This window comes from Epinephelus fuscoguttatus, linkage group LG3, assembly GCF_011397635.1.
Source record: "Epinephelus fuscoguttatus linkage group LG3, E.fuscoguttatus.final_Chr_v1".
Taxonomy (NCBI): Eukaryota; Metazoa; Chordata; class Actinopteri; order Perciformes; family Serranidae; genus Epinephelus; species Epinephelus fuscoguttatus.
The window spans coordinates 40,910,191-40,922,250 of NC_064754.1; the positions used below are offsets into that span (position 1 = coordinate 40,910,191).

The 12,060-nt window shown below is 41.4% G+C and overlaps 1 protein-coding gene across 1 annotated transcript in view; it reads left to right on the forward strand.

Moving 5' to 3' along the window:
- zcchc7 (zinc finger, CCHC domain containing 7) overlaps positions 1–12,060 on the forward strand; it is a 60,444-nt gene that overhangs the window by 7,413 nt on the left and 40,971 nt on the right. The window lies entirely within an intron of this gene.

Here is a 12,060-nt window from a genome sequence, read left to right on the forward strand (position 1 = left end):
ATGTCTGAATGTGCGGAGAATGGAAGCAATGAGTCATTTTGTTCGGTCCAGCTCATTCAGAACACTTAGCCCACCTGCAGCACATTGATAAGGAGCGGGCACAGCGATGGGCTACACTGTGAGCACTCTGTGTGTGTGTGCATGTTTGTATGTACATATGCAGCATCTGCGTCTGCATGTTTACGAATTTGTAAGCTCTTAACATTCCTGGCACTGTCTGCCCAGTCGCTCGCCTCTCTGATGCATCTTTAAGTATGTTTGTGTGCATTATGTATTGATATGTGCGCGAGGGCTTGTGCGAGCGTGAATATTTGTGTTTATAAAATATTCCTCTTCTAATCAGCATGCATGTGTACATACACGCGCATACCAACAGTCATAACGCTAATGCCAAAAACAAACAAACGGAGAGACAACAACGCAGAAGGAGAGGGAGGGGAGGTCGGGAGAGATGGGAGTAATCAAAAAATGAATAAAAATGTTCCCTGCAAATCTCTTCAGATCTACACATTATCTTAACCTGCAGCCTCAGCAACCTCTCCAGCAACCTCTCCTGCCCCCCCCCCCCTCCTCCTCCCTCCTACCTAACTCTCTCCCATCTCATTCTTTTATCCTATTTTCTCACTATTGTGGTCTCTCTCTCCCACTCTGTCTCTCTCTGTGTCTCTCTCACCGTTTCTTCCTCATTTGAATTTCCCTGGGCTGATGTTTCTGCAAGAGTGCTCACTGCCTCCTCTACACACAACTAGGCTAAAGGAGGGGGTCTGGAGCTGGTGGGAAGGCTTGAGGTTTTGGCCTGGTTTTGGGAGGAAAGGAGGATTTTAGGTCTCTGTCTCTCTTTCTCTCCCTTTCTCTCTCTCCCTCGTCTGGCTTCTCTCTGTGATCTTTGGAGCTTGACCTCATGTCTGCACATGGGGGGTCATGGGTGTGGTGTGGAAGGGGTCTTAAAGTGGGAGGAATGGGGGAGGGTTTAGCCAAGAAAAAAAAGGAATTGAAAGCAAAGAAATTTGAGGGACGAGCCTCAATAGTCTTGAGCTGTAAGATAATTCGATTCTACACAGTAATTCTGAGCAGGCGTTGATTATGTAGTGTGTGTTCACACTGGAAAGGACAAAATATGTTTTTCTTGTCATGAAGAATCCTATAAAAAGACAATGAATTGATCTTAACAATTATTAGTATTATAGATAGGTCGTAGAGCTCCACTGTTGTCCAAACACACACGTTCATTCATTACACTGACCATAAGTACTGTAGTTTATTTTCAGTCGGTCTTGCTGCTGTCAACACTCACTAGTGCAAGAAATAGGTGCTAAAAATCATCCCCAACAAATGCACTGTGTACTTCTGTTTGAGTTGAAAATTGGCCAGCCATTTTTAAAGATTTAGGTCTTCAGTAGGAACAGAGCTTGAGGCTGAGAGACAAACTAACACATTGTTTGTTTTAGTCTTTTTATACAATCTGTTGGTAACAAGAAAAGTAAAGAATTCACCAGCTAGGGTTTCAGTAGCCCCCTCTACACTACCTCTTTAAGGCAGGAATTTAATGCCTCGCCGTTCTGTATAAATGGTACAATCGCAGAATGGGGGGACAGAGTTGTCTCGCCTTTAAGCTGGCACCAGAGGTAGTAACAGTGCCAAAACTATGTCCGTCAGCTGATGTTGGGACAACTGACAGGACGGGATTATGGGCGGTACGGTCGTGACATTTTGACTAGGTGTTATGCTTGCGAACCATCACAGAGAGATTTAATAAAATAGCTGTTAACAGTTAGCATCTAACTCAAAAGAAGAAGAACAGTGGCAAAAAATATGTATATATTGAAACCAGCGATAAGATTTGGGAGCTTCTTACCCTCCAAGCAAAGGGCCAGATCAGCCACCATTTAATGGGGACGGTAAATGATTGTTAATGCCATATTGTGCCATTGTTATTGTTTAGACGGCACTGTTGACGTGTTTGTAATATGTCTAGAGGCCAACACTGTTCTATTACATTTAACTCCTGTCACGTGTTTTTTAATTTGGTGATGCTGGTATGCTGTCTAAAATCACACATAATATCGAGGTGCTATTTCAGATAATTAAGTTGGTACATGAAGATCTGGGTGGCTACCACCTCTGCTAAACAATTTGCTCTGGGGAAACCCCACCAACTGTGGTCTTTTAGTATGTTCAATACTAGAGATGCACCGATCAAGCTCTTTCAGTTTCGATACTAATCCCGATGCTGTGGCTTTGAGTATCAGCCGATACCCGATACCGATCCGATACCATGGTTGACCTAAAAAGCTATACCTTTACATGTAGCACAGAAAAGACTAGAGGCATCAGGCATTGATGACTACACAGTTCTTTCCTAAGATAAAATGAAACAAGATGAAACAGGTTAATGCCATGATGAACTATTTATTTTTAATGAAAATAAACAATTGTGCAACAGCAGTTGAAATAGTGTGAAATTCCTCCACACAGCAGATTCTCTCCTTCGCTCCATGACGTGTGACGTAGCTCATGTCACAATAGATTCAAAGGGAAAGGATCGCCTCATGTATAGGTTGCATTTTCCGATACCTGATCCATCCATTTTGATGATATCGGTGCCGATATTCGATCCAGATATCGGATCGGTGCATCCCTACTCAATATGCAGATTTTTAAAAAATTAAGTTAGCTGCTGATTAAGACTATTTTCCCACAATGCATTGCACAAGAGAAGTGAAGGAGCTGGTCAGACCTGCAGTACATTGAAACGAAGTATGAATGGTGGTGAGATGAGGATGATCGTGGAAAATTATAAATAAGTGCTATTAAAGGTTGAGTGTGTAGGATTTAGTGGCATCTACTGGTTAGGTTGCAGAACTGAAACTTATCCTGTGCTCTAAGCATGTGAGAGAATTACAGTGGCAGGCGTAAAAACGTGAACGATCCTATCTAGAGCCATTATATGATTTGTTTGTTCTAGGCTACTGTAGAACATATGGAGGAGGACCCTCTCCGTATGTAAACAGCTATAAACAGCTCATTATAAGGTTAATAAAACATGATGATTCTTATTTCAGGTGAATATAAACAAACAAATACATTGTAATGAATATTATATACCATTTCTGCCAATAAATGCCACTACATCCCACACATTGGACCTTTAAATCTTTGACAAACATTTGTCTTTGTGTTTATGAAGTGTGAAATTGGCTGAGGGGTTTAGTGCGGACCAATTAGTTGATAAGTATTTTGACTATTTTGATAGTTGAAATATTTAGATTTACTTGTCAAGCAGCAGTACTGAGTATTTTCTGGTTCCTTAGATGTGAGAGTTTGCTGTTTTTTGCTGCTCTATATATTGTAAACTGAATATCTTCGGATTTTGGTCGTTGATCGAGCTAAACAAAACATTTGAAGGTGTCACCTTAATTTTCAAACATTTTATAGAATGAATAATCAATTAATCAAGAAAGTAATTGTCACATCAATTGATAATGCAAGTAGCGTTTCGAAATAGCTGTTTGATTGGTGTCCATTTCCTTACATATTGCACCATTTCCCTTCAAGTCAGCATAGTAAGTATATTGATCGAAGTAAATTCATTTAATGTGCACTTACTGCAAACACAGTATAGTATAGATATTAGTGTATAGTTCAAAGTGAATACAAAAGGTATGTTATATGGAAGTAGGATACAGTTTTGATTATTCCTCCTCTTGTCCTCTTTGCTGGTGGAGGTTAAATTATGCTTCAAGCCGAGAGAGTACACTGACTTATTTTTTTCTTTTGGGAATTTGTTCCACATACCCTTTTTATTTTACGTACAAATGGAGAGAGAAGGCCAATTTTAGGTTGAATTTTTATGACTACAATAACCGTTACATCCATAACCAAGGGCTGTTGGGCAAATATAAAGATTGATTTCTGTTTTTATATGCCATGTTATGTGTAGACTCCTGTAGCCTGAGAGCCCGGCTTGCCTTTCTCACATTTGTATGTGTGTGTGTGTATGAGTGTGTGTGTGAGTAACAGGTTTGCACAGCAGTGACTAATAGTATTTGTACGCCTAAACCCCATCTCAGCATCACCATCAAATCACATTCACTACACTTAGTCTCCCCCTTTCACCCTACAGAAATTGAATCCTTTCATCCTCTTTCTCTCTTTCTCATTCTGTCTCCCTCCTACATGGTGTCACTTGTTCACATACTTTTACAATCTAATCTTTTTTCACTCCATCACATATGGTTTTTATCAAATACACGGACACACACACACACCGATGCACACACAGAGCCCGAGTAGCTATCTGTCACCTGGCCGTACAGGGGCAGCTGTTGGTGGGTGGATCTGTAGGGACACTGGATAAGGAAAAGAGAAAAGATAGTAGAGAAAAGGGGGATGAGCGAGGGCCGTCTGCCTGTCCGGCAGCCATGCAGCAGCAACCAGATGGAACAAGAGAGAAAAAGCAGGGCTTCCCAAAATCCAGCTCAGTGCCTCTCCCACCCGGAGAGGTGTGCGTGTACATGCCCGTGAATGAATCCGGGGGTGTAGGCGGGGTGTGCTGAAGCTAAACTTGAATCGTAAGTGGTTAAACTTCACTCAGTGGTCACACTTTTTTTTTCCTCTTCTGTCTCTGTCGCTCCCCCCAGTTCTCTCCTTCGCTTTTTTTGTCCCCTCGGTCTTGGTCAGTGCACACCAAACTTTGTTTGAGGCTTAGAGAGTCAGCTCTAGCTCGCTATCGGGGTGGCCGATCACATCAGAGTGTGTGTCTGTGTATGTGTGTGTGTGTGCTTCACTGAAAGTCTTAGTGAATTAGAGAGAAAGAAGTGTGTTTGTGTGCCTGTATCCAAAGGTTAACTCTCTCTATCTCTCAGAGGAGGAAGGTAAGCTCTATTCTCTCCTCTCCTCTCCTCTCCTCTCCTCTCCTCTCCTCTCCTCTCCTCTCAAATATAGTTTTCTCTCTGCTGTGCTCCTTACAGTTTTGCCATGCTGTACACATTGCCGAAAATGTTTTTATAGTCTCGTATGTATTGGTTGAACTCAGTTTCACTCTGTACTTTCATATGTGTGTGAATGAGTGATGCCGCTTCAGGCCTGAAGCTTTTCTCCTGCAGCTTCTTCACTCTGAGACCTCAGTTGGCCTTTGTATATTTTGAAGTGTGTATCATCTTAACTCAAATGCCAGCGTACTGTACGAACAGAGCGAAATATGGATTTAGTTGGCTTCTCTGTGTGTTTGTGGCTGCGGGCATCAGGATTGTAAAATGAGATTACAATGGCATGCTGGGTACCACACTAGGTGTGTGATGGTGGCTCTGTGTGTGTTTGTGTGTGTGTGTTGTGGGTGTGTGGGTGGGCGGGCGGGCGCTGCAGAAGGGAGGCATGGATAGGATCAGCTCTTATCTTGGCTGCCCAGTGCCACACGAGGTGTAACGCCACACCCACACTACCACACAGTGTGTTTGAACAGGCACACACACACACACACACACACACATGCACCCACACCATGAAATCGCTGTGCCATAGTTTGACTTGTATTATCCAGTTTTTACAGAGGATATGCAAATTAGATGAGACTACTGTGTAGGCCTAATATTAGCGCATGCAAAATAAATCGTAGAAATTCAGTTGAAAGCCCGACGCTTTTAAAAAGCTTTGGATTGAACAATCACTTGACGCCAGCGGCCACTGAAATCTAATGACAACTGTAATCTGGTAAATTAAACAGCAGTTTCTTTGTGATATGAAAAATCCCTTCAGTCAGCTGTCATGTCTGTTCTCGTGTGTTTGGGTGTTGAGTGCGAGGGGGTTTACTTCTTATATTTGTCAAAATAATTTCTACGTCTGGCATTTACGTTCTAATTTACTTGATTTTACTCAGCTATTTTTGGACACATTCATCAGCGAGTGCGATGCAACTGCTTTGTGATATTTGTTTTTTCCAATCTAATGTATATACAGCATTTAGAGCAAAGATGGCTCTCACACTGTTACCTTGAACTCACCTTCACCTACCCAGAGAACTTTCACTAAATGAAGGCACAATCGCGAAGGAAGTTTTAATAAGTTGCCTTTTTTCTGTCTCATTTAACATTTTATTGTTGTCTCTTGTTCATATCGTTACTGAACAGATCCGCTGTCAGTTCAATTTTGTCAGTTGTTTAATCCTTCCTTTACCGTAGACTGTAGAAATTGAGATAAATTTATTGTTTACATGGGTGAAGAACAGCAGAAAGGAGGCAGCAGAAATTAAGATCAAATCAGAAATATGCGAAACAGCCCTTGACTTTACATCCAAAGAAATCTGTGTGGACGGCGGACAGTGAGGCTCAGCATCAGACAGAGGGAGAGAGAGATGAGAGCGGGTAAGCTAAAGTGGATGAGACAGGCCTTGAAAAGGATCGGCCACGGTGTTGCTGTCGGTCAGGGCCGGTTTGTCTCCAGGCTAAGATCTCAGAGTGGCTCTAACACAGCCGGATCTCTGTCTGCACACACTGACATCCAGCTCTGTCTGTCAGTCTGTGTGTGTGTGTGTGTGTAGTTTTTCTTACAGTTGAACCTTCTCAGATAACACTTGACCTGATGTGGCTCCATACGAAAACCGCAAATCTGGTTTTGGTGCTGTGTTTTTCAAGATAAATGAAACAGCTGTTTATCTCGCAAGCCGCTTCACAGTGGTGACATGTCGGCCACATTTGAATCGGGCTGTTTGAAGTTTTAAGTTGAGGCCATTTGAATAACTGCAATTTCATGAATTTGAATTTGATTCTTAAAATAATTTGTGCACGTTGGATTTAGGTTCATGGTTCTAGCGAAAAGTGAAATTGAACATTATGATATAGCAAAAGAGTTAATTGTATGTAATTATAGAAATGTGACTTTGAAAATGTTGTATAAATGACTTATTTATTACAACATTTTTCTACCTCTACTTGCGTTCATATGGTAGAATTACTAACAGATTATTATCCCTGCTGTTCGTTACTGCAGACATTCTCGAATTTCAGCTGTGCTTCTGCTGCAGAACGTCTTTCTTTTATGCTGATATGTAGAGTTTATTTATACCACATTAATCTGCATCTGGAAGAGACAAGCCATCCTGTCTGAAAGTAGTCTTTGTCAAAATAATCTATGAAAATTTCTCTATTTTTTTTCGTGGAAACTTTGACTAAAAAACACCCACGGACATCTGTGGTTGCGGCTGCAGGTGCTCATTTGTATTAATGCGGCTGTTTGTTCTTCAGCGTCAGTAAGGGGCAGTATTTAAATATAATCTAGTAGAAAACATTTCGGCTAAACCTACAGACATCCACACACGCACACTCCCACATACACACACACACACACTGCAGGCCAGGTGTCCTGAAACCAAGATCTTTCTTTGGTGGTGTTTATATATTAAAGAAAAACATCTTGTAATGGGTTAGTTATTAAAGATATTATTATGGACAATGACGACAATATTTCCCATCGTGAAAATGAGAGAAAATTTTAGAGTGAAAGTGAAGGTGTGATGCAAGGTTGGATGTTGTGTGTGTTGGAGTGTGAAGGTGTGTGCATCTAAAGACAAAAGTGTGTGTGTGAGAGAGCTGGTGTCAGCCTCACCACGCCTGAGGTGAGCCCAATAACCGTGCCCTGGCCCACTGGAACGAAGTTTCACCGTCTTTAGTTCCGAATAGAGAAAGAATGTGACATAAAATGAAATAGTTTTCAACACTGTACGCTTTTTATGTGGAGCTGCTCAACTGTGGTTTTTGATTTTTGTGATTTTGAGACGTCAAATTCACTGCTGAAGGTGTCAGGATGAATGTGATGTATTTTTTTTTCTTTCATAGCAAAAACATACAACCTCCCGTTTTCAGTAACTGTAGCCTGGAGGAAGGGGTAATAAACTGGAGACCAGAGGGTCCCTACTGTAGTTTAATGTGTGTGTGTGTGGAGGGGGGGATAGCATAGGGAATCCCTGTCTTCTTCTTTAACCTTTATTTAACCAGGATATCCCATTGAGAGCAAGAATCTCTTTTCTAAGGAGACCTGCAGCAGACATTGTGCCCTGAAGCTACAGGATAAGACATCTAGACAAATCCACACACACACTGAAACACACTCATGTATGATTAAATAAAACTTCTAAGCCTCAACACCTTAATCCTGCATTGTACGTGCTGGCGGGCAGCGCAGTGTGGGACCATAACCGTATTTTAAATGTCATATTGTCAAGTGCCATTCAGGTTTGGCCTGATTTACGCCACCTTTTTTTACTCCCTTGTGCATTTTCACCATCCGTCTTGTCCTTTTAAGAAGACCTGAAGACAGGGACGGGAGGGAAGGGACAGAGACGAGTGGAGGAAAAAAAATGTCAATTACAATTACCAATAATAATCATTATAATTAAGCAATCACTTAATAGGAAATCAAATTATTGTGGGGGGTGACAGTGGGACAGAGGGAGGTCCCGTGAGACTGTATTAATTTCTGTTCTTTTATTTGGCCGGAGAACTTTCCCCTTATTGTCTTTCTTGGCTTTTTGGGCAGGGAGGGGTCGTCGAGAGGGCTTTATTAACTGGTAGCCTAGGGTGGTGATATTTTTTTGGGGATGGAGGAGGGGAAGGGTTCGGAGGGATATGTATTAATATTAATACGTTTTTGGGATGAGGAACAGGAGGAAGAGGGGCGAGGGTGGGGAGCAAAGGCAGTCATGGATCCACAAAATCACCCCTTCTCCCCTCGCCTCGTTCCTCTCCCCCCCTCTTTACCTCTCCCCTCTTATTCTGTGGGCATCAGCACGACAGTAGCAGAGCTGTTTTGGAATCAGAAGTTCAGTTTAACAGTCAACAGGATAAGAGGGAGAACCCCAAACACACAAATGCTCACATTTAAGGTTAGTACACTTGCTTCGGTATGCAAAGGGTTGCCTAATAATAGCTGGGCAATGTTTTTCACAAGGTCCCAGAGGATGACTCTGTGTGTGTGTGTGTGTGTGTGTGTGTGTGTGTGTGTGAGATTCTTGGCAGTGTACCACACAGACACACAAGTGTGCCTGTTTAGCAGTTTCCTCTCCAGAGGCTCCTGGCAGTGTGTATGTGGCCATTCCAAGGCTTCTCCCCATGTCTCTTAATTAAGGCACTCGTCAGACAGAGACCAGCTGGGCCTGGTCTGGCCGAGCTGGCACTCACCATATTTCAGTCAATCTAGCCCGTTCCTTGTCCTCCTCTCTTTCTCTTCCTGTCTCACTTTCCCTTCATCTTCCTCTTCCTCCTTTGCTGATTTCTTTTTCTCTTTCATTTTATTCCAATTTTTCCCACTGCTATGTGTTGTTTCATAGCTATATATTGATGCTAGTGCTCTATGTGTTTACAGCACATGTAAGCTTAACTGCTTGACCTTTCCATCACACCTGCCTTCAATAAAGCACTAATTAGGAGTCCCATTAGGATCCAAGAGCTTGCCAGTTAATAGGCCCTTAAATACCAGGATTTAGGTGTTTGCTGGAACACGCTAAAGACTGAAGGAGTCGTCCTGGGAGGCAAATGCCAACTCTTAACAGATGAAATGCAAGCAATTATTCTATGATGGATGAGAGAAGTGTAAAAGAAGGAGGCCCATATCTGAAAAAGGGATATTATCTTAAATGGAGTGCAAATGTTTTGTGTGAATGTTGGGGCACAAACATATGAAATGAGGGGTTTTCAGGTTCTCCACCAGAAAATTCAAACACTTAAATTTCCTGCATTCTGGTAATTTCTTAATGCACCGTTTTGTTCCTTTAGTGGATCAATTTATGGTGTAAATATCTTTGCTTTTGTCAAAATAAAAGTCCTCTGCAACTTCAGTGTTTTTTTGGGTGGTGTTGGAGACAATGCAGATGTTCTAAACACTGACAGGGACATGTCTCCTGTCCCCTCTGAAATGAACACCCATGTCTTGAGTCAGTTGCTAAGTGAATCACACTCATCAGGATTTGGACCATTTCATCATTTTCAACATTATTACTCACATTTTCTAATTTCAGGATATTTCAGTGTGTATTGCTGGCTGTATGCTGTCATGCTGGATGTTGCGTCCTTGGCCACATCTTTTAAAAACTTGGACAAAATATAGATAAAGCTAACTTCTAGCTCTTACACACACACACACACACACACACACACACACACACACACACACACACACTAAGATGTAGTAAGATGTAGCCTGTATCTGAAACAAGTGGATATTCCATAAAGAATATGTTGATGTGATCAGTGCGGTTGTCAGCGGAAGTTCATTTATCAGCATGATCTCGTAAATATTTCTGAAGCGAGCACAGGCAAAGGGCGGGGAGGGAAATTTGACATCAGTGCGCATCCACACCCGCCACGCCACCTTTCTTCCCCTAACCCTCCAGCTCCACCCCTCCCTCCATCCATCCCATCTCTTTATTCCTCCACTCCCATTCCCAACCATCTTTCCATACAACAAGACCAAGCCCTGGTTACGTGGCTGTTGCTATGCCAGGCTCGCAGGGTCAGGATTCACGCTATAGGCTTTCCTGTGCTAATCCAGCTTGTATCTGGGATCTGTTTGAGAGGTCACACAGCTGACAGTGAACACTGTGGCATCATTCTGCATATTCTCTCCTTCTGAGTGGACTTAGTGTGCCTAAATGTGATAAATGGTAATTATCAGTAGGGAATATTTCCTTTGTTGGTAAAACAGCCCAGCATTAGTATGACTAGTTGTCCTTCCACATCTGTGTATCTGGTCTATGACATTATGTGTCTGTGAATGAAGTTTAAGTCTTTGCTCGTGCACGTGTTCCTGTGTGCACGCATGCCTGTGCATTAGCACACCTTGGCCGCCCCTTTATCCGAGGGATTATGGTTAAATGGAATCCTGAGATTCTGGCGGCGAGCGACTGATAAAGCCGAAGTCGGCGTTGGGAGAGAAAATTAATTATTGAGGATAAAATCAGAGCTAAGGAGATAGTTACTAGCTCGTTGGGGAGTTTAGTCATTGATATTTCGGCGCAGGCTTCCAGACAACAAGCAGAGTTCATCACAGCCTTAATGTGAGATTTGTTTCGTGTGTCTGTGAGTGTGTGCAGACACCTACGAGCAGGGCTTTGCAAACTTTTAAAGGTTTTGGTTTGGGATCCTCTAATGGGAAAGCATTTGGGTTTTATGCTGTCTTCAAGGTCTCCCTAAAGCTCCTGCTTTCCTCTGTAATCTGTTTTTTTTTTCTCAATCATCTTTCACATTAGTTTGAACAGGAGTTGTAAACAGTCTGACCAGAATTTAATATAGATTTGGAGTAATTGTAAATATCAGATACCCAATGTAACAAGCAAATATATATGTGTGTGTATATATATATATATATATATATATATATATATATATATATATTCCAACTGGTTGAAATAATCATACTGAGAATGCAGGTTTGATGGAAGGTGAGTTTCTGAATTTCTGAATAATGTAAAACATATTTTAAAAGCTAGATTCTAGCTTTGATTGTTGTTCAGTTTTCCCAACTTTCAGCAGATTGAAACATCTGTCTAAACTAAGGATATTTTTAATCTAGTTATATGTTGAAAATTTAAATCTCTATTTCTAATCTTCAGAGATTGGGATTTTATGACGAATTTGTTGTATAATATGATATTTCTAATAGAAAATGATAAACTTACTATACAAGTAAAGTAAATATCCCAAATATGGTGTAAAACTGAAAAGGTTATTTTAGGTACATGAGTTCTCTCTGTCCCATTGTAAAGAGGAGTTTGGGGTTTAAAAAATGAACAGTAATAATAAAAAATTAAAAAGCAAAACTGGATCAACACTGAATGGTTTCAGTTTATCGTTATGATACTGTGTTATGGTGTGATGTTCTCATAGCCTACAGGAATCACTGACATACCACGTTGATTTTTTTTATTTTTTCTGTTTTGCCCTCTTGTTTTTCCAGCGTTTTTCCATCTTGTTGTCTAATTCGTCGTGCTACACAGATCTACTTTGACCAGAACAAACCTAAATGAATAGCAGTGCCTTATAGATTTATTAACACTCTTCCAGTTTGTAGCCA